We start from the raw sequence: 22,947 nt of genomic DNA, 5'->3' as shown, positions 1-22,947 counted from the left end.
GCAGAGAATGAGGGGAGAAGGGAGCCCAGGAGCCCAAAAGGCCCCGGCATCCCGAAATGGGGAGAGCGAAGAGGGGGGAGCTTTTGGGATTGCTGGGACTGCCACCAGCCTGGGCAGGGCGGGCACTGAGGAGAAGGGGGACCCCCAATCCAAGTGTGACCCCAGCAGCTGGGACAGGGTGGAACCCTGGACACCAAAGGGGAGAGACCAGAGACGGGCAGCTCCTGGGAGGCTTTTTCAGGGCTGAATCTTGGTGTTTGGGAGGTTTTTCTGGATGGCTGGTGACTTGTAGAGGTGGACTTGGGCAGAGGGACTTTCAAACTCAACGTGCTCATCCCTTGTTATCTCCAAACCAGGATTTCCCATTTCCAGCCCTTGGGAGGCTGTGAGGGAGAGGAAAATGCCCCTGGACACCCAGGCAGGTGAGGATGAAGTCAGTGCCCCTTTCCCCCTCTGTGCTCTTCCATCTCCCAGCCCAGCACAGCCCCTGGCTGCAGCACAGCCCTGGGGGGATCTCCTTGCCCTTGCCTGTGGCACAGAGGCAAATCCCATCCTGTCCTTGTCCTTCCTCCCCCAGAGCAGGAGTGGAGGACGGAGAGCAGGGAGGACAAATCCCTGCAGGAGAACCTGGTGGAAGAGGCCGTTTTGAGCGGCTCCACGGCGCAGGAACCCATCGGGGCGGAAAAGCCCTGGAGATGCAGCACGAGGAGGGGCTGCAAACGCAGATGGCGGGGATGTGAGGGGGAAAGAGCCAGCCTGGGCCAGGAAGGCGGCTGGAGATGGAGCCAGAGCTCAGAGCTGGTGCTCCATGAGCAGCTCCATGATGGGGAGAGGCCCCACACATGCTTGGAGTGTGGGAAGAGCGTCAGCCGGAGCCCCAGCCTGGTCAGGCACCAGGTGATCCATGCTGGGGAGGAAGCCCTATGAGTGTGGGGAGTGTGGGAAGAGCTTCAGCCAGAGCTCCGCCCTGAACAGTCACCAGAGGACCCACAGTGGGGAGAGGCCCTATGCATGTGCGGAATGTGGGAAGAGCTTCAGGTGGAGTTCCAACCTGATCAAGCACCAGAGGATCCATGATGGGGAATGGCCCTATGAGTGTGATCAGTGCAGGAAGAGGTTTCAGACCAGCTCCCATCTCCTCCAGCACACGTACACAGAGGAGAGGCCCTTCCGCTGCCCAAACTGCGGGCAGGGCTTCAGGCAGAACTCCCATCTTGTCATGCACCGACAAATCCACAATGGGGAGAGGCCCCATGAGTGTGAGGAGTGTGGGAAGAGCTTCAGCCGGAGCTCCACCCTGATCCGCCTCCAGAGGACGCACACTGGGGAGAGGCCCTATGAGTGCGGTGAGTGTGGGAAGAGCTTCAGACAGACTGCCAATCTGATCCAGCGCCGGCGCATCCACACTGGGAAACAGCCACACAAGTATGGGAAATGTGGAAAGAGCTTCAGCCAGCATTCCTACCTGATCCGCCACCAAAAGATCCACACTGGGGAGAGGCCCTACGAGTGTGATAAATGCAGGAAGAGGTTTAAAACCTGCTCCTGTCTCCTCAAGCACTATCAGATTCACAGAGAGGAGAGGCCCTTCTGCTGCCCTGACTGTGGGAAGGGATTCAAACAAAACTGCATCCTCATCACCCACCAGCGCATCCACACCAGGGAGAGGCCCTACGAGTGTGAGGAGTATGGGAAGAGCTTCTCACAGCACTCTCACTTGTACAAACACCAACGGAGCCACTACTAAGGGAAGCCCTGCGAGTACCCTGAGTGCAGGAAGAGCTTCATGTGCTGCTCCAGCTCCATCCCCCACTTGAGGAGCCACGTTGGTCAGAGGCCTGATGACCCACATTCCCTGTGATCCAGGTTGGGAACACACCTGGCTGCTTCTCCTTTTGGTTTGGCCTTAATTTTCTTCTGATTCATCTTCATCCCTTAAAAACTGCCAAAACAGGGTTAAATGAATGAAAGTGATCAATGATGTCTAAAGTCCCACCATTTCAGAGGTGTTTGAGGGGGAATTTAGGATTTGGGGACACATTCTGTGTGGAGTGCCCTTGTTGCTAAGAGGCAGGAATTTGATCTCACCCTTCTTGTGTTGCTAAGATCTCTTCCCTTGACCCAAACCCGAACTCCAGCCCTGGGAAACCCTATAAAAACCCCACAGCCCTGCCTTTGCCCTGTCTTTCGGGGTAAGAAATGGATTCTGGAGCTTTCTGAAACCCAGACCTATCTCGTTTGTTCCCGGCACCAGCAGCTGCAGCCTCCCTGGACACCATGAACTCTGGAGAATGGGGGCAGCCAGTGAGGACAGGTCCTGGACTGCAAGATAAGTGTGTGTTCTGTTTGCCATCTGTCAGTGGTGGGGCAGTTATCTTCTGTTCATTGGGCAGTTTCTCTCTTCCACAACCAATCCTCCTTACAGGATATATCTTCTGATAATGGGCCATTAATTATTAATCATCTGCTGTTAATGGGCCATTGAGTGTCACTGCATGGCTGATAAAATGACGTCCTGCCATTGGGAGATGCTCGGCCCAGCAGGAGGAGCTAAGCATTCCTACCTGGATAGAATCTCAGGTTTGGAACACCACAGCAACCTTTTCCTACTGGATTTTCAGAGGAACAACCTTTTCCCACTGGATTCCCAGAGGAGCAGCTGTCTTCTCCACTGGATTCCCAGAAGATTCCCAGGTCCATCTACAGCACCCCTGGACCTTCAGAGGAAAACTCCACCCTTCTCCAGGATCCCTGCTCCAACAGAACCACACCTGGCACTCAGGAGGGCTGCAGCCACCACTGAATGGGACTGCGGCCAACAACCTGACCCACAGGGTGTCAGGTCCTGTTCTGACTCTGTCTGTGGTTTTTTTTTGTTTGTACTGCTGCATTTGTATTTTTAATTTTTCTTAAAAAAAGAACTGTTATTCCTATTCCCATATCTTTGCCTGAAAGCCCCTTAATTTCTAAATTATAACAATTCAGAGGGAGGGTGTTTGCATTTTCCATTCCAGGGGAGGCTCCTTCCTTCCCTTGCAGACACCTGGCTTTTCAAACCAAGACAATAACAAAGTTACTTTAACACCACAGACATAAAATCCATTTTAATATCTGTGAAAAGCCAATATTATAATTTGTATCTATAAAAACAGTGACCTTAAAAACAGAGGGGTAAAAAGCTTACAGGGAGGGGAATTCCCAGTAAGGGGAGCAGAATTCCCAGTACTGGGACTGGGCCATGGGACTGACATCTACCATCACTCAGCAAGAGGTTTGTTGTTTTGTGTGGAAGGGGCTAACAGCAGGCCTGTTAGCTAAAGGAGTGAGAAGAAGCTGAGAAGCAAGAAGAAGCTGATAAGGAGCTCTCTCCAAGGCTGTAACAGAGGAGACCAAGAGAAGTGAGGAATTGAAGGAAGAACTTTGAAGCTGGATGAAGTATTTTTAGAAGGTTAGTTAAGTCACTACCTTTTCACCAATAGTGGTATGTTGATTTATTGTAGCCAATAGGGTAGAAGAAGCATAAACAATTGGAAAGTGTATAAAAGGTCAGCCATGTTCAATAACAAAGAGTTGCTATCTGAGACCGCTTGAGGTCTCTGCTTTGTGTCGTGACCGTCTCAACACTGACAGTTATGGATACATATTATAATATTGGCTTTTCATAGATATTAAAATGGATTTTATATGTGTGGTGTTAAAATAACTTTGTTCTAAAGATACAGTTTTTATTTCTGTTGATAATTAAGTTTAGTGAAATAGCTGCTTGTGTTAAACTGCCTGCTTGGATGGGATAACATCCAATGCATCCAGGATGAGGACACCTGTACAGATCTGCCAACTATCAGCACTCCCCGTCTGAAGGCAGAGTGCACCAAGGCCCAAAAACTGGAGGTGATAAAGAGAAGGAGCCAAAACCACAGCCAAGAAACACACATGCTCTGAAAAGGCAGACCCAAGGAGGGGCCATGTAAAATCATTCCTGGAATATGTAAAGTAGTTTATGGATATGCATGAGGGTGTATGAATATGCAACAGGCTGATGTAAGGGGAAAGGTATTTCAGGGGGATCCCCGAAGGTAACAGGGGGCTCCTGGCTGAGTGCCAAGATGCACCCGGTCGTAATAACCTTTGCTCCACAGTCCTGGTCTCCCATTGTCCCTTATTAAACTTTGTACATTTTCACAGCAGGGTGAACGTGTCAGTTGTTAAGCCAAGGCTCTGCTTTGACCAAGAGGGGCCTCATGGGACATAGGTGCCACTGGGATATTGCCAGGCCTGGTAGGAACAAGGCTCCATTATTGCACAGTGTTACAGATGAGTAATGTCATAGTTGGGTCTCACAGTGAGGAGATAGATCCTATGTGTGTGTTAAGATGTGTAGTGATGTTATTGTCATCTGTCCCCCATAGTCCTCTTCCCCTCCCCTTGTAATGGCCTTGGTGGTTGGGGCATTTGGGGAGGGCAGGTTTGTCACTGGAAGGCAGGCATGGCAACACCTGCTCTCCAGTCAGGTTGCAAGAAAGCATTCTCCACCAATGGACGGCCACAAAGAGTTACCTGACAGACTTTGGGTGGGGCTAGGATTACCTGATGCAATACCAAAAGTCTAAAAGGAGGAGCAGCCAATTTGTGAAGGAGCCATGTGGCTGATAGCCACAGGGTGGGGAAGGGCTCCCTGTGCTGTGATTTCTCCTGTTTCAGTCCTTTGTTGTCATTTTTTTCAAGGCTGAATCAACCTTAAAATTTTAAAAGTAACGGTCATTTCTCACACACAGCAAGGCCTCAGGGCGCCCAGGAGAGCGGCGTGACAATGACATCTTGGGGAGCCAAGTGTCACCTGCAAACACAACGGGGCCTCATGGAAGCCAGGGGCCACTTGGATATTGCCAGGGCAGGTGGAACTCAGTGTCCATTGTGACACAGCACAGCCTCGTGGAACTCAGCAGAGCATTGGGACAGCCTGGAATCTCATGGAGCCAAGGCTCTGCTTTGGCAAAGTGGGGCCCACAGGACACAGGTGCCACTGGGACATTGCCAGCTCTTGTGGAACCCAGTGTCCACTGTGACACAGCAGAACCTCATGGAAACATGGGGGCCACTGTGATGCAATGGAATCTCATGGAAGCAAGTGTCAGTTGTGAACGCAGCAGGGCCTCACAGAACCCAGGGGCAACGGGGACTGTGCTGTGGCTCGTGGGAGCAAGGGGCCATTGTGACCCAGCGGGGCCTCCTGGAACCCAGGAGAACATTGTGGGCCCATGGATCCTCATAGAAGCACGGCCCCATTTTGACAAAGTGCAGCATCTCAATGCTGAGTGGTGAGTCCATGAGTCCTCGCTGTGTTTAGAATTGACACTTGGTTCCCCAAGATTCCATGGCTCCATCCCTCTGCTCTCCTGTGATTTGAGGCTGTGCTGTGTCACAATGGACACTTGCTTCCTCCAAGGCTGGAGATGTCCCAGTGACACTGGGCTTCCATGAGGCCGCGCTTTGTCACAATGGGGCCTTGGTTCCATGAGATTCCATTGTCCCACAATGGTCTCCTGGGTGCCACAAGGCCTGCCTTTGTCACAGTGGAACCTTGCTTGCACCAGCCTTGGCAATGTCCCAGTGGCACAGGGGTTCCATGAGACCCTGCCGTGTCACAATGGGCCCTTGGTTCCATCAGGTTCCATTGTGTCACAGGGCTCTCCTAGGTCCCATGAGGCCTTGGTCTGCCACAGTGGTGTCCTGTTCCTACTAGGCCTGACAATGTCCCAGTGACACCTGTGTCCCATGAGGCCCCACTTGATCAAAGCAGAGCCTTGCTCCCATGAGATTCCCCTGTGTCACAATGTTCTGCTTGGTTTCATGAGAACCTGATGTGTTGACAATTGATCCTTGGATCCTAGAGATTCCATTGCATCACAGCTGTGTCCTTGGTTCCATGAGGCCCAGCTTTGTCACAACTGGTGCTTGGTTCCATGAGATTCCATTGTATCACAGCAGTGTCCTTGAGGCCGTAGTGGGTCACAGTGGAGCCTTTGTGCCATTCGTTTCCATGGTGCCACAATGGTCTCCAGCATTCCATGAGGCCACGCAGCAAAAGAGTGGACCCTTGAATCCATGAGTTTCCATTCCATCCCAATGGTCTCTTGGATTCCATGAGGCCACACTGTAAAACAGTGGACCCTTGGTTCCATGAGTTTCCATTCCATCAGTATGATCTCTTGCATTCCATGAGGCCCTGCTGTGTCACTAAGGAGCCTTTGTTCCATGTATTCCCATTGGGACACCATGGTCTCCAGCACTCCACGAGGCTGAGCCATGAAACTCTGGGCACTTGGTTCCATGAGATTCCACCACGGTGTCACCATGGTCTCCTGGGTCCTGTAACAATTCACACTTGGTTCCATGAGATTCCACAGTGTCACCATGGTCTCCTGGGTCCCATGAGGCCCCTCTCTGTGTCACAGTGTTTGCCTTGGTTTCCTGAGAGGCTGATGTGTTGACAGTTGACCCTTGGTTCCTTGAGATTCCATTGCATCCCAGTGGTGTCCTTGGTTTCATAAAGCCCAGGTTTGTCACATGGGAGCCATGGTTTCAGGATATTCCATGGTGACACAATGGTCTCACCACTCTCTGAGGCTGCACAGTGAAACAGTGGACACCTGATTCCATGAGATTCCATGGGGTAACAGTCAGTTCTTTTGCTTCTTTTCTGCCAAGGTCGGGATGAAATCCCAAGACAGCATTTCTTGTTTGGACTCAGGTGTTCATTAGCTCTTGTCTCTAGAACAGTCTCACAAGCTGTGAGCTCTGCAGCACTTCACCAACAAGGTAAAAATGGAGCCCCATCTCTCTACAACGTCTTTTGAGGATAAACTATCCAATTAAGAAATGACACCTAAATTATTTTTACTTTTAACCCAATAACAAGCACCTGTGCCCAACAAGGCAGACTTTTATCCAATTACACAGTACCACCCAAACCCGAGGAGGAGGAGGAGGAGAAGGAGAAAAAGACAGTGAAGAAGAAGAAGGAGAAGGAAAAGAAGAAGTTGAGGAAGAAGAAGAAGGTGAAGAAGAAGGCAAAGAAAAAGGAGAAGCCTCCACCCTAAAACCTCCATCTTGCTTCATATATATTACTATATTCTACAACCTTAAACTTCAAGTTGTCCACCATGTGATATTACACCCTTCTATTCAAACTCCACACCCATAATCCCAGTTCTATCATTCCATTTTGGGAGCCTTCTCCACAGCCTCAGGCCAAATGCAGTGTTCTCTTGGGGGTCAGTGTCTGTCAGCTCAGAAAGTCTGAAATTCTCAGCAGCCCGGGTCCCAACAGGTAACAATGTTCTCCTGTGTTCCAGTAGGTTCCATTAGGCCCAGCTCTGTCACCATGGACACCTGGTTCCATGGATTCCATTGGGTGACAATGTTCTCTAGTGTCACCATGGACACCTGGTTCCATGAGATTCCATTGGGTAACAATGTTCTCCAGTGTCACCATGGACACCTGGTTCCATGGGATTCCTTTGGGTGACAATGTTCTCCAGTGTTCCATCAGGCCCAGCTCTGTCACCACGGACACTCAGTTCCATGGGCAGTGGCCGTGTCCCAGTGGCAGCTGTGTTCCATGGCATCCCACTGTCTGACAAGGGACAGCTTGTTCCAGGACATTCCATGGGGCTGGGAATGGGGAGGGGTCTGGGATTGTGGGGATGCATCCATTCCGGAACTGGGACAGGGTCTCTCCCTGGCACTGGGGTCCAGGATTGGGTCAGGGACCCTCCCCGTTCCTGTTCTGGTTCCCGATCCCGATGCCGTTCCCAATCCCAATCCCGATCCTAATCCCAATCCTATTCCTGATCCCCCTCCTATTCCTGTTCACAGTCCCGTTCCCGATCCCATTCCCGTTTGCGTTCCTGTTCCCAATCCTGATCCCGCCGCTGTTCCAAGGGAATGGCTCCAATCTCAACCCCGACCCCAAACCCGGGGGGGGGGGGGGGGGGGCAAACACTGGGGTCAAACACTCCAAATCCTGGGGTCAACACCCCCAACCCCAAATCCTGGGGGTTCAAACACTGGGGGGGGGTCAAACACCCCCAAACCCAAACTGTGGGATCTCAACCTGCCCCCCAGCTCAAACCCCAAATTTTACCCCAAATTTTACCTAAATCCCAGATCCTGGGGTGTCAAACACTCCCCAGTTCCCAAACATTGGGGTGAAATCCCCCCCGACCCCAAAGCCTGGGGTTTGACATATTTGGGATGTCCAACACCCCTCCGTTCCCAAAGTCTGGGGTCAAACACCCCCTAAATCCCAAATCCTTAGGTGTCAAACATCCCCAAACCCCAAAGTTTGGGGTCAAACCCCCCAATACCCAAACTTTGGGGTCAAAGGCCCCCCGAACCCAAACTCTGGGGTGTCAAACCCCCCTGATCCCCCAACTTTGGGGTTAAATCCCCCCCAAATCCTGGGGTCAATTCCCTAAATTCTCAAACTTTGGGGTCAAACCCCCCAGATCCTCAAATCTTGGTGTTTGAAATATCTGGGGTGTCCAACTGCCCTGATCCCAAATTTTGGGGGTCAAACCTGATCCAACTGCCTTGATCCCTAAATCGTGGGGACAAAAATTCCCAAACCCCAAAGTCTGGGAACAAAAACCCCCAAATCACATAACCTGGGGTTTCAAACATCCCCAACTCCAAAAGTTTGGGGTCAAAAACCCCCAAAACCCGAGGTGTCCAACCCCCCAGACCCCAAATTTTAAGATCAAACCCCCCCAATCCCCAAAGTTTGGGGTCAAGACTCCCCCAATCCCCAACCCCCCCTCCCCCAAACCCACTTCAGCCCGGGGGCACAATGGGGTTTATTTGGGGTTATTTGGAATTGTTTGGGGTTTGTTTGGGGTTATTTGGGGTTTATTTGGGGCAGCTCCAGGTGCAATGTCTGCAGAGAGACCCTGGGTACAATGCTGGGACAAAAAAGGGGGATTGGGGTGGAAATTGGGGGATTCAGGATGGGGAAAGATTCTGGGTGGGAAGAGGGGATTTAAGGTGAACAGGGAAGGATTTGGGGTGGAAAAAGGAGATTTGGGGTGGTAAAAGGCAATTGGGATGGAAAAGGGAGATATTGGGATGGGAAAAGGGATTTGGTACACACAAAGGATTTGGGGTGGAAAAAGGAGAATTTGTGGCGGGAAAAGGATGATTTGGGGTAGGAAAAGGAATTTTGGGGTGCACAAAGAAGGATTTGGGGTAAAAAAAAGGAGATTTGGGATGAAGAGAGATTTTGGGGTTGAAAAAAGGAGGATTTGGGGGTAAAATGAGGATTTGGGATTAAAAAAAAAAAAGGATTTGTGATAAAAAAGGAGGATTTGCGCAGAGCTGATCTTACCTGGGGGAGTGGGGGCACGTGGGGAGTTTGGGGTAGGGTCAGCACTGTTTTTTGGGCAGTTTTCTGGGATTTTGGGGTGTTTCTATGGGATTTGGGGTGGTCTGGAGGGAGTTTAGGGTGTTTCTATGGTATTTTGGGGTGCTTCCATGAGATTTTGGGGTGGTTTGGAGGGATTTGGGGTGTTTTGGGGCAGATTTTTGGTATTTAGGGTTTGAGGCAGTTTTTTGGGATTTTGGGGTATTTCAGGCCCATTGTTTTGGGTTCGAGGGTGTTTTGGTGGGGTTTGGGGTGTTGTGGGTCACTTTTTGGCACAGGAGATCTTCCTGGCACTGCTCTGGGTGATGCTGAAGCCCTGCAGGGCCTCGCAGGCGGCGCCCGCCTGCACCTCGGGCTCCAACTGCACCCAGGCGATGTCGCGGGGCCCGGGCACCAGGGCAGCTCCTGAACCCCGGGAACCTGGGCTGGGAACGGGGCCAGGAGAGCCCCAGACACCCGGGAGTGTTCCCCAGACACCCGGGAATGTTCCCCAGACACCCGGGAGTGTTCCCCAGAAACCTGGGAGTGTTCCCCAGAAACGCAGGAGTGTTCCCCAGAAACCTGGGAATATTCCTCCAGAAACCTGGGAGTGTTCTCCAAAAAACCCAGGAATGTTCCCCCAAAAACCCAGGAATGTTCTCCCCAAAATTCAGATATGTTCCCCAAAAAAATCCAGGAATGTTTCCTCAAAAATCCTGGAACATTCCCAAAAAATGAGGAATTTTCCCCAGAAAATCCAGAAACACTCCCCCCCCAAAAATCCAAAACCAACCCAGTTCTCCATGCAGAAACATTCCCAAAAATCCAGAAATCCCTCCCCGAAAAATCCAGAAGACCTCCCCAAAAAATTCAGAAATTGTCTCCTAAAAAATCCAGAAAATTCCACTAAAATTCAAGAAATTTCCTCCCTAAAATATCCAGAATTTCCTCCCCCCAAATTCTGTTCTTTCCCAAAAATCCAGACATTCCCCCCAAAATCCTGATACTTTCCCAAAACAATCCAGCCCCAAGCCCCCCTCACCCCTCTCGCCCCCCAAGCCCCAGAATCCCCCAATGCCCAAAGGGCCCGGAATGCCCGGGATGCCCGGGATGCCGGGATTGCCCCAGATCTCCCTGGGTGCAGAGCATGGGGAGCAGCAGCTCCTTGGGCTCCTCAGGGAGCGGGGCAGGAACAGGATGTGCTTCGGGGCTCTGCCCACAACTGGGGAAACGGGAGAAAAACCCCAACATCAGCAACAAATCTGCCCCAAACCTGCCCCAAGCAGGCCCCAAATCTGCCCAAAGTCACTCTGGATACACACCAAACCATCTGCCCAAAATCCCACCAAAATCCTCCATGGTTTGACCCAGGGCTGTCTCATCATTTTTAAGCATTTTTCAGAGTTCCAAGAAATGATATCTCAGCTTGGTGGGAAGCCTCCTCTAAACTGATGGCATTGTGACATCTATTCTCAGTAATCAGATGCAGCCCCAATTATTACAGAACCACTCCAACAGTTTGCTGGGTTTAAAGCATCTCTGTGCTGAGGGAATTTTGGAGGAGACAGCTCTTGCATGGTTCATTAGTCTGTCACTCCCAGACCTTTACTCCTCAGCGCTGTTCTCAAGAGCCTTGTTTTAAATGATGTTCAGGGAATTCTCTCCCACTTAGAGCTTGGGTGGTGGCCAGGCCTTGGCTCTGCCTGGACGGGAATTTGCCAACAGACCCAGATGTTTTCTGCATCAAAACTGAATTTGAGTTGCTTTGACTTGGCAATTTGACCCTCTAGACATGACAGTTGGACTACTTTTAAAGGGAACTTGGGAATTATTATCTGGAAATAATGATCCAAGTCCCCCCTGAATCGAGGTTTGTCAGCTGTTTGCAGACTCTGGGATGATAGTACATTATTGCAGAGATTGCTATTTACCTAATTCCACCTATGTTGTTAGCTTTGTCTGCTATTTTAAATGTTCCTGATTGTTGTATCCAAATTATTCCTAATTGCTGTTGTTTCTTGTCCACTGCATTATTTTACTGTGATGTTGCTTCATACTCATAACAAAAGACATGCATCTCATTCTTAAAAAACATAAAAGAAGAGGAATGAACGCCTTAAGAACGTTCAAATAATGCATTATGTACATGAGACATTTGGACAAGGAATCATTTTGAATAATGCAATATTTACATTAGGATTTGGAAAAAATATCATCACATCTAAATCCCAATTGAGTGTACCACAGTGCAGCCTGATTGATTCATTCCCTTCAGGAGAAGATGTGCCTGTGTTTTATCATCAGCAGCTCAAAGCAGTCACCTGTTCATTCCATCAGATACTGATCAGCTCTGAAAAAATGAGGCCCAGTGCAGAGAGAAATAACCTCATCACCTTGCAGCCTTTGTGGCCAGAGCAGGAGCAGGAGGAGGCCTGGCCAGACACGGCTGTGTCTGGGCACTGACAGAGGCAATTTGCCAGCAAAAGCCTCCTGGCATCCTCATGGTACAGAGCTCCTACGAACCTTCTCCAGTTATTCCCTGTTCCAGCAGCCAGGAGGACATTCAGTGGTGTCAAAGATCAACATTTCCAGCTCAAAGATCTCATACTTCTGAACTGATTGGAAACAATGGTCATTTCTTTCCATTTCCCTAAGAGACATTGGACATTATTCTTTTGTCTTCTCATGCTGCAAAACCCTGTGTTAATGACTTGATGGAATTTGGTAAGTTTTGTTGATTGTAAGTGGTCTTTTATCTCTCTTATCCCATATCTAACAGATAACCAGTGATAACCTTGATGAGATAATGCCCTGACAAGAGTGAGCTGTTTCAACATCAGAACATAGGAGCCTTTTTTAAATATAACGAGAAGGGGGAGATGTCACGGCAGGTAGGATAATGATAAAAGAAAGGCCTTATGAAATCAGGCCTTATTCTGCCATACTAATAGCTGGCCTGTCATCTCTTCTGAGTGCAGCTAAGCAGTTACAAGTTCCCATGGGAAGCTATTGTGAGAATGAGACTTTGTGAACAATTTGTTCTGTGGTTGAAAAACAAATGCACCTGCAACAACAAGGGATTTGTCCATGAGCATCAGTGAAGAGAACAGGTAAACAATACAACGGAGAGATTTGATGATCTATTTTATTAATCAATAATAGAATAACTGCTAAGAAATCTATTAACTAACTAAAGGGGAGAGGCCCAGTGCGGAAAGGACGTGGTGAGACATTGGCACATCGAGTGAGTTGCACTCCCATAACCTCTAGGCTACCAGGTCATGGTCTCACATAGTCCTATGGTTTTTTAAAATTTTATTTATTTTTTAAATTTTTTTAAATCATCAAAATAAAATATAATATACACAATTAAAAAGATGTCATAAAAATTTAATTATATAATCAAAACACATTTATTCAAAACTATCAGAACATATATACATCTCTAACTATGAAACCTGAAACATAAATCCTGTTCTTCAAACACTCTTTGGACAGTCGTCAGTTTCTTCCTGAACTTGAAGGACAGACAGCTCTTCTGGACTGGAGGCAATGACTTTGTGGGTAAGGGAACATCAGAAGCGTCCAGAGAAAACTTCTTGGTACGCCTGCAGCCAGTCAGATCTGTGAAGTGGAGACAAAAAGTTTAACAGAGACCGAAAAGCACACCTAAAGCATCTGAAGCTCTGTATTTATGGGACAGACATCCTGGAAGCTTCTAAACAGCTGCACAGGGAAACATGCTCCTGCTGGCAGCAACTTGAGGCAGGCCGGGGGAAAACCCTGAGCCACTTCCCCAGAGCTATCACAGAACAGTCTGGCCTCTGGGCTGCCCTGGGACAGCAGGGAACACAGAGCCCTGTGCTCTCTAGGAATGGCTCAGCTGCACATGCACCCTCCTGCTCCTCTCCCTGCCCCACAGCTCAGCAGCCCTACAGCTCCAGGGGCACTGGCAGCAGTACAGCTCATTGCAGGGGGCACATGCAGCACACAGCTGTTCCCTGGCAATGTGCACAGCCTCTCTGAGCTGCCACAAGACCCTTCCTCCCAACAGAGAGTGGCCCAGCTCCCACCTTACCTTTTTCTGAGGCTGATCTATGTTCCTGGCTGCATTTAAGCTGTGGTTCTCTGGGCTAATATAAATCCAGGTCCGGCTTGCTCAGGATTAAAGCCTACACGGAATTGCATAGACGGAAGATAAAAGACGAGAAGCGCTCTTTGCCACATGGAGACAAGTATCCAGTTTATTAGCTTGAGACGGGACACTTCTGGTGGCAGCGACCACCCAGGTAGCAAAGAGGCAGAACCACACCTGCCATAGGGTTGTATGCCCCAGGTGATGGGGGCGGGGAAAGAGGACTGTGGCCAATGAGACAACATTGGGGAGGGGTGAGGGGAGGGACCACGTGTGGGACAGATCACTAAGGGGGGGGGGTATGGGGACAAACCATGTGATGAGAAAGGGGGAATAAACGGTCTACGTGACCTGACATACCCAGTAAAATTTTCCCATCACCAGGGTAAAAACACCAACTAAATGAGCTATTAAGTGCACTACAACACCTCCACCTTTTCTGTTAACTAAAAGTAAAAGGAAATGTGTCGGACTATTTCTGCTGCTGCTGCTGAATTTGTCCACCACTCATGGTTTGCAGGCCTGTCAATTTGCTTTAGTTCCACAAACTCTGAGCGGTTGACTTCTGCGGTACTGGAGACCAAAGGTTGATAGCCTTTAAAAGTATGCGATGTAGAATCCCCAATGCTAACATGACTAGGAAAAGAACAACAAAAACCAACAAAATTGTCCTAACTGTAGAGGTCCACCACCCCGAGAGTCCCCAGTCCTTGAACAATCCACTGAATCGGTCCTCAGATTCCTGCTTGACTCATCCGATCAGGCTTTTCATTTCTCGGAGAGTTGTGTGGACGTTGGGTGCTTTTGATGTTAGGTTCATGCAGCACAGTCCTTCAAATTCCTGGCACTCGTGTCCATGCAGCAGCAGGAGGAAATCTAGACATTGGGTCTTTCGCTGCTGCTGTGGACAGACATATATTTTCCTGTTGGAGCATCTGTGCCAGGCTCACCCAGATGTTTTGGCGTGGCTGAGGAACGATCCACGCAGCTGTGAGACTGCTCAGCGTGAACAGGATGACAACTCGGACAAGGCTCATTGTGAGGTTAGGTGGGAGGTAGATTTTCTGTTCTACAAAGGAAAAAAAACATTTTTGTAAAAAACACATACAAGTTCACGGGTCTGCCGGAATGCAGCTAACTGTCTTAGGGAGATTCTTCCTTCTTTTTCCAGCGCCGTCTTTTCTTGGAAGCGACAGCTGCTGGCTTCTTATTCCCGTCTGCTGGAGCTGGATTTTTGGGGACAAAAGGTTTTACCCACTTTTGGGGCATCCATCGAGGGCCTGAGGGGGTGGATACACATGCATAACCACGCCCACAGGTGACGAGCTCATAAGGACGCTTGGTCTCCCAGGTTTCTGGGTCCTTAATGAGAACTGGTGGATGCTGTGACAACTTAAACTGATTGTTATTATTGAAATGACATATTACCAGAGGGTTCATGTTTTCAAATGAACAATTCAGAAAATTGATGGTAAACAAGGCTTTGCAGAGCTTTTGTTGTGGAGTCATCCACGCTGCAGAATTGCCCTGCCTAGCCAGGACCTCTTTGAGCGTGTGGTAGGCATGCTCAATCACAGCTTGACCTGTGGGGGAGTGGGGAATGCCTGTCTTATGCTCCACTCCCCACTGCTGGACAAACTCTAGGAACTCCTTGGAGGCGTACACTGGGCCATTGTCAGTTTTAATTTCCCTAGGGACCCCCAATACTGAAAAGGCTTGCAGCAAGTGGTGTTTGGCATGCGCAGCCCTTTCCCCTGCGTGGGCAGAGGCATAAACCGCACCTGAGTATGTGTCTATGCTGACATGTATGTATTTCATGCGACCAAAACTGGGAATGTGTGTGATGTCTGTCTGCCACACTTCGCAGCTCCCAAGGCCTCGGGGGTTAACCCCAACACCCAGGGATGGCACTGCCTGAAGCTGGCAACTGGGACAGGTGGCCACAATGGCTCGAGCCTGACTGCGTGTTAACTGGAACTGACGGATTAGACCTGGAACATTTTGATGGTATTGCTGGTGACTTAGCTTTGCCTGTTGAAAGACGTCTGGAAGGCGTGCCATTTCTGCTGGGGTGGCAAGGGAATCTGCTTTGCGAAACCTTCTGCGACCTCACCTGGCAAATCAGTGTTTGACCTCACATGCATCACACAGAAAGGGTGCTCCCGCTGTGAAACCAAATGAATTAGTTTTGAGAGTAACCTGTGGAGATGGCCATCCTCAATCTCTTTGAGAACTGCCTGCTCTGCCCTGGACACTACTCCCGCCACATAGGCTGAATCAGTAACCAAATTAATTGGCTCCGAAAACTTCTCAAAGGCTCTCACAACTGCGGCCAGTTCAGCGATCTGGGGTGACCCCTCCACAAACTCAACATCAGCTCCCCAGTGCTGGGTCTGGGGATTTCTCCAAGTCATCACCGACTTGTGGGATGCTCCGGACACATCAGTGAACACTGTAAGTGCCTTGAGTGGCCTACAACTCCTTTTCTCAGGAGCAATGAGGTGGAATTCCTCATTGAACAGCTTGTGTGACAGGGCCTGGACTGATGTAGCTGTCCAGGGATAGCTGGAGACTGGCATTGCTCTGGAGCAGGTCGTTGAACCTCTTTTTGGTCAACCTCTTGGGAGAGCTCTTTCCCTCCTTAGCAAGGTGGACTGGAAGGTGAATACACTGAAAGTCACAACCAACCAGCTCACACAATCTGAACCTGGCCTTCCAGATCAGCTGAGCTGTTAGCTCCTGTGGCTGTGTGATGGTTTTGGATCGCTGATGGGAGAGGAAAACCCACTCTATGATTAGAAGTGGATCTCTTTGTACTTCAAACCACTGGAATATCAACCCGTGTATGTGTGGTAACTTCCCTAAAACAACGAATTCAAAAGGCAGCTTGGGCTTGTAACAATGAGCCTGCCTCTCGGCCAAAGCCTTCTGCACTTTTTGGAGGGTGGTTTTTGCCTCTGGGGTCAGTTCCCTGGGAGAGGCTAGTTCTCTCTCTCCCTTCAGTAAATTGAGAAGGGGAGCTAGATCCCGGTTGGTGAGACCCAGCCAAGGCCTGACCCAGTTCAAAGACCCACACAAGGAATGGAGATCTGCTAGGGTTTTGGGATCAGTCTTAATTTCCAATTTCTGTGGAACAATGGTCCACGCAGTGATTTGCAAGCCCAACTAATTACAAGGTGGCATCCTCTGAACCTTGTCTTCCTGCAGTTGGAATCCAGCAGAGGTTAAAACTTTAACCAATAGGTCAAGTGTGTCTTGGAGTATTATGTTATCAGGGGCACACACAAGCACATCATCCATGTAGTGTAGGATGATTGCCTCTTTTTTCTGGGTGCGCACTGGGGACAGCAATGAAGCCATGTACCCCTGGCAGATGGATGGACTGCATTTCATCCCCTGAGGCAATACTTTCCAGTGGTAGCGTTTCACTGGGGCTTTTCGGTTGGTGGTGGGAACCGAGAAGGCAAACTGTGGTGCATCCTCTGGGTATAGGGGAATATGGAAGAAACAGTCCTTGATGTCTAGGACAGCCAAGTGCCAATTTTGGGGGAGCATTGTTGGGGAGGGCATCCCTGGTTGGAGAAACCCCATGTCCGTAATTCTTTTGTTTATTTCTCTTAAATCATGGAGGAGCCGCCACTTATCCTTCCCTGGCTTTTTTATTACAATGACTGGGGAATTCCAGCAGCTAGATGTCTCTTCAATGTGTCCTTTAGCCAATTGTTTTGCTACAAGCTCCTCGACCGCCTCTATATTTTCATTACTGAGTGGCCACTGTTTTACCAAGACTGGGTCATTTTTCAGCCATGTTAATTTGTGGGCGAGGCGCTCGACAGTGGCCACTTCTAAAAATTCCGCAGTGTCTTAGGGATGACCAATTTGACCCCCCACTGGAACACGGTGTCTCTACCCCACGAGGGAGCTTTGTAATTAGTAACAAATGGACAGACACTGGCCAATTTTCCATCTGGTCCCTCAATTTGCACAATGCTCTTTGATATCTTTGCCAATGTGAATCCTCCTACACCTTGGATTTGACCAGCCACGGGCTGCAAATCCCAATGTGACAGCCACAAACTTTCAGGTATGATTGTCACATCTGCCCCTGTGTCAAGCAACCCTTCCACGTGAAGATGTTCTGTTCCACGCATTAGGTTGCATCCCATAACGGGTTTGTCCTTGCCAACCACTTCTACCCAGTATATACCTGGTGCCTTGTCATCTACTGAAATTTCTGCTGGAACAGGAATGGCCTGGGCGATGATTTGCCCCTTGGCCAAAAAGAAGGGTGGCTGTGGACAGCACACCAGGAGAAGGAGGTTAGGTATGTCCCCTTTGATGGTCATGGGAGCCACCTCAATCTCCATGGGTGTGTGTGCAGTGTCCCCAATAACAAAGTACTCACTGTCCAATCTTGTGCGATCTTTTGTCAAGCTCTGCAAGTCCTCTGGCAGGTCCACTCCAATGGTTGTCCACTGGGTAGACCTGAAAGCAAACGCTTTGGTGGTCACAAGCTTGAAACGCTTGTGAGACCACCAGATTTTATCCTGTAAATGGTTATTTTGTTTTCCCACACCCTGCTTCCCTTCCTCCCCCTGTTCTGTTTTGAGGGAGGTTTCCCCTTCCTCGCTGCATTTATGTTGTGGCGCCAGGCGGGTGGGCGCTGGCATCAGGGTTTTTTGGTGTGAAGGGTGTCTTTTGTTGCTGGCTTTGGGGGCAGTCCTGGGCAAAGTGTCCTGGTTTTTTGCATATAAAGCAAATGACATGTTGAAATTGTTCTGGTGACATCTGTTGCCTCCTCACTCCTGGAGATACAGCTGCCACTGTCTCTGGGTTTGTTTGCCTTGACCACACCTCCCGTGCAGCGAACAGTTCTGCCTTCTTAGCACACGCTTCGATCATCTCTGCCAGTGTAGGTGGGGGGTTGAGAGGCAGTCCTAGGAGCACCCTGCTGCAGACTTCATTGGCATTCCTCTGTGCCATCTCTTTCACTATCTCCATTGGTGTCTTGTGGTCCCGTACTTGTCTCTCAACCTGTGCACGGAGCCGGTCGACAAACTGCAAGAAACTTTCTGAAGGAGACTGTTTAATGTCAAGGGAAATTACCACTAGCTTCAGCAGTTGGTAGCTGGTTAAAAGCCTTATCTGCAGCATATGAAATCTTATCTAGAATGAATTTTGACAACACCCGAGCTTGGTACTCAGGCTTAGCCCACTCTCCCCCGCCGCACAGATGTTCATAAGTAATGTTATTATTCTCTAAATCTTTGGCACCCTGAGGGGTTTGCTTAAGTTCTTCTACAATATCTCTGAGAGATCTCTTCCAGGAGCTCTCCCATAGATCGAACTCTGACTGGGTAAGCAGGCACGGGAAAAGATCTACAATGTCAGCAGGAACAAATTCAAGGGATGTTAATGTAGCTTTCATCATGCTTCTAAAAATTTCACTATTTCTCCCAAATTCCAATTGACTTTTACATAACTCACGCTTTGAGTGATGTGAGAAGGGCTGGTAAGTTCTAGGACCGGTCCTACCACCCGTGTATTGAACAGGGGCTACCAAGGGGATGACTTCTTCCTCTCTGTTTTGGACCCTAGGATTTCTCCCTTCAGCCCCACCCCCATGGGACCCGGCGGGAGGACCACCCCCTCCCCCAGCCCCACTGCCTTGGGAACTGGGAAGGGGACCACCCCCTCCCCCAGCTCCACTGCCTTGGGCACTGGGAAGGGGAAGCACCCTTCACCCCACCCCCATGGAGAGTGGGAGGGGGTACACCCCTTGCCTCTGCCCCCCCCAGTCCGGCACCTTGGTAAATGGGAGGGGGGACATCCCCCTCCTCCTGCCCCAGCCCCATGGGAACCAGGCAAGGGCCCACCCCCCCAGCCCTCGGCCCCACCCCCCCAGCCCTCGGCCCCACCCCCCCAGCCCTCGGCCCCACCCCCCAGCCCTTGGCCCCACCCCCTGGGAGGGGGAGGGTGTGCTCTCGGCCCCACCCTCTTGGGACTCGGGCAAGGGGGCGTGGGGAACAGGCAGGGGGGCGGGACAACTGTGGAAACCAGGGGCGGGGTTACAGGATGACATTATAGGGGGTGGGGACTCGAAAAGAGGGGGAGGAGCGTCCAATGGAAGGAAGGGGTTGTGGGACCGGAAGGGGTTGGGGAAGGGGACAGGTGGGCGAAAAGGATTGTGGGGAGAAGAAGGGTAGGGGGAGGGCTGAAACACGTGGATGCTGCCATTTTGGGCTCCGGCCATGCGGTCAGCAGTATTGTGAATGCCAACCATGTGGTCGCAGCCATTTTGGGAAAGGGGGGGGGGGGGGGGTTAGAACACTGAAACGGGGTAACAGGGATTAGGTTAGAGGAGTGCAGGGAAGATGGTCTGTCAGCCTGCGCACAACTGCCAGGGCCAGGGCACTGGGAGAGAGGCGGCGGGCCAGGGGAGCATTGGCAGTGCCAGGTACCCTGAAATTTCTGGGGTGCCTCGCTCCTCTCTCTCAATTCAGGGGCAGAGGGTTTGGGGGGAGGGGTAGGGGAAGCTGCAGGAGGGGAGATTTGCTCTGGCTGTCCTTTCAAATTCCTCTTCAGGACTTCTTTCCGAATTACCAGGAACACAGGGAAAAATTGAGACACTGTTCCATCTCCCTGTTCTGCCTTTGCTGTTAACAAGGCTCCAATTTTATCCCAGGCAGAGACAGAATTAACATTTTGCTGGGTAAACTGAGGGAAATGAAAATATATCCAGCGAACAAACCACTTCAAAACTGCTTTGGAGATCATAATGTTTCCACTACTTAGGGTTTCTAAAATTAGGGTATACATGCTTCTCTATGCCACAGAAAACTTAGCACCCATATCTGCTTTCTGTAACACGTAAATCTACCTTCTTTACAATGAGCACAAACAACACTGAAAGCATTGAGTCCACAGCCAATCCGGAAAATAAAAACCGGGCAGCCTCCCTCCCCCCTCCTCTCCGGGGAAGACGAAGCTGCTTGCATATAAGACTGCATGGCATTTAAAAAGGCAAACAGCAGCTGCTGGCAACCCCCCGCACCATGTGGCCGCCGTGTGGCTGCCTGGAGCCGGGTCCCGCTGCACGCTGGGGCAAGTGGGAGTGACTGGGGCCCTGCTGGGAGAGACTGGGATCATACTGGGAGTGCCTTGGACTATGCTAGGGGAGAAGTGGGAGAACTGGGAACACACTGGATGAAAGTGGCAGGAACTGGGAGCAACTGGGACTGTGCTGGGAACAATTTGCATCATCATAGGGAAGGACTGGGAGGGACTGGGCTCATACTGGGAGGAACTGGAATCATGCAGGGAGTGATGGGAAGTGGCCAGGATTATACTGGGAGTGCATAGGCCCATACTGGGCATGACTGGGGTCATACTGGGAGCGGCTGGGCTCATACTGGGAGTGCTGAGGAAACTGGAAGCACACGGGGGGACCAACTGGGCTCATACTGGGAGCAGCCACTCCTGGCCCCAGGACCCCCAAAAACACCTCCCAGGTGTCCCCCTGATGTCCCCCCGAGGGCCATCTGCGGCTCAGCTTTGGAGCCCTGCCAGCTCCAAACATCCCCCCCAAAAAACCCCAAACCCAGGCAACCCCTGGGATATTTGGGCCCAGCTCCCCCTGCCCGGGCACCTGTGGGATGGGGGGCGATGCTCCCAGGGCTGCGGCGACTCCAGGGAGAGCCCGGGCCACGAGATTCTTCCTCTCCTCTTGTGCTGCGGCTGCTCGGCCTCTTCCTCCCTCCCTCCTTCTCCTCCATTCCCCAAGGCCGAACCCTGAGGGGAAAGGGGGCGACAAAAGGGTGGGAATCATGAGGGGAAAGGGGCGGGCTCAGGCCAAGGGCGGCAACTGTGATGGGACACTCTGGGAGGCGGCACTCTGCAAACAGAACTGCAACAGGCTGGAAATGAACGGGAAAGAAATCGGTAAGTCTGAGAATTTTATTTGCTGTCAAATACATCCTGCACAGCCAGCTTCACACAAGCCCCTCCGTGAGCTGGAGCAGCGCACAAAGCTGCTCCTGCACTTGGGGCACTCACAGGGCTTCCCTTACCGGTGCCTCTGTTGGTGTTTTGGCAAGTTAGAGCTGCTGGAGCTCTTCCCACACTGGGGACACTCATAGGGCCTCTCCCCAGTGTGGATGCACCGGTGGGTGACAAGGGACAAGTTGTACTTGAATCCCTTCCCGCAGCTGGGACAGCGGAAGGGCCTCTCCTCTGTGTGAATCTGATAGTGCAGGAGGAGATTGGAGCTGGTCAGAAACCTCTTCCTTCATTTATCACACTCGTAGGGCCTCTCCCCAGTGTGGGTGCGCTGGTGGGTGATGAGGTGGGAGTTGTGCTGGAATCCCTTCCGGCAGCTGGGGCACTGGAAGGGCCTCTCCTCTGTGTGACTCTGAGAGTGCTGGAGGAGAATGGAGCTGGTCTGAAACCTCTTCCCACACTCGGAACAGCCAGGGCCATGCTGGACTGGGAGGTGGAGCAGCACAAAGGGGAAAGGGGCACTGACTTCCTCCTCACCTGCCTCAGTGTCCCGGAGCATCTTCCTCTTCCTCACAGCCTCCCAGGGGTTGGTGATGGGAAAACCTGGTTTGGGGAAAACAAGGGATGAGCACGTTTGTAGGAGCGTCGGGTGTAGGACGGTCGGGATGGATGGAGACAAGAGATCTCCGAAGCCAGGTCGTGGAACTTGCGGTTTATTGCAAAGGGCCTGGGTGCAGGGCCCTGCTTAGAGCTGCCAGCTACAGCTTGGAGCAGGCCCGAGAGAAGAGAGGGGTAGAGAGGATGAAAGGGTAAGACCGTAAGAGGATAAGAGTGGAAGAGAGTAAGGTTCCCGTTATAATACAATAAATCTTCTGTGCTGAGTATTCTATTTCTCACTAACCAATATAGTACAAGATACAAATCCTATAGCATTTACATACAGCCTGTAAGAATCATTACATCACCATACTGTGTTACATTTTAAACCCTAAAAGTTCCTCTTTGGACCCCTTCTGCTGAGCTAGTAGGGTCTGCTCTGACCCTTGGACCTGTCTGCAAGCAGAGGGAATTGTTTAATCAGAAGGGGATTACCTTCAGTTGGGCCACACCATTGCTTTCCAGTTGTTCAGTAACTAAGGTATCTCAAAGCTTCCTTTCATTTCAGACTTGCTTATAGTTTCTATATTCTCAAAATCTTTTGCCAGACAATCATATTTATCATATTTATGAAACAAGAAAGCCTGTTTCATCATCCCCAACACACATTGAGTTTGAAGGTCCCTCCACCCAAGTCCATCTCTACAAGTCACCAGCCATCTGGGCTCCAGAAAAACCTCCCAAACACCAAGATTCAGCACTGAAAAAGCCTCCCAGGAGTTCCTTGTCCCTGGTCCCTCCCCTGTGGTGTTCGGGG

General features: G+C 50.6%; 1 pseudogene; it reads left to right on the top strand.

Annotated features, from left to right (window-relative positions):
* Nucleotides 1-400: 400 nt before the first annotated feature.
* LOC139603950 (zinc finger protein 271-like) overlaps nt 401-22,947 on the top strand; it is an 82,555-nt pseudogene continuing 60,008 nt past the window's right edge.

Source organism: Agelaius tricolor, unplaced genomic scaffold, assembly GCF_023055355.1.
Source record: "Agelaius tricolor isolate 1412-34295 unplaced genomic scaffold, bAgeTri1.0.p SCAF_42, whole genome shotgun sequence".
NCBI classification, from domain to species: Eukaryota; Metazoa; Chordata; class Aves; order Passeriformes; family Icteridae; genus Agelaius; species Agelaius tricolor.
This window is presented reverse-complemented; position numbering and strand designations above follow the sequence as displayed.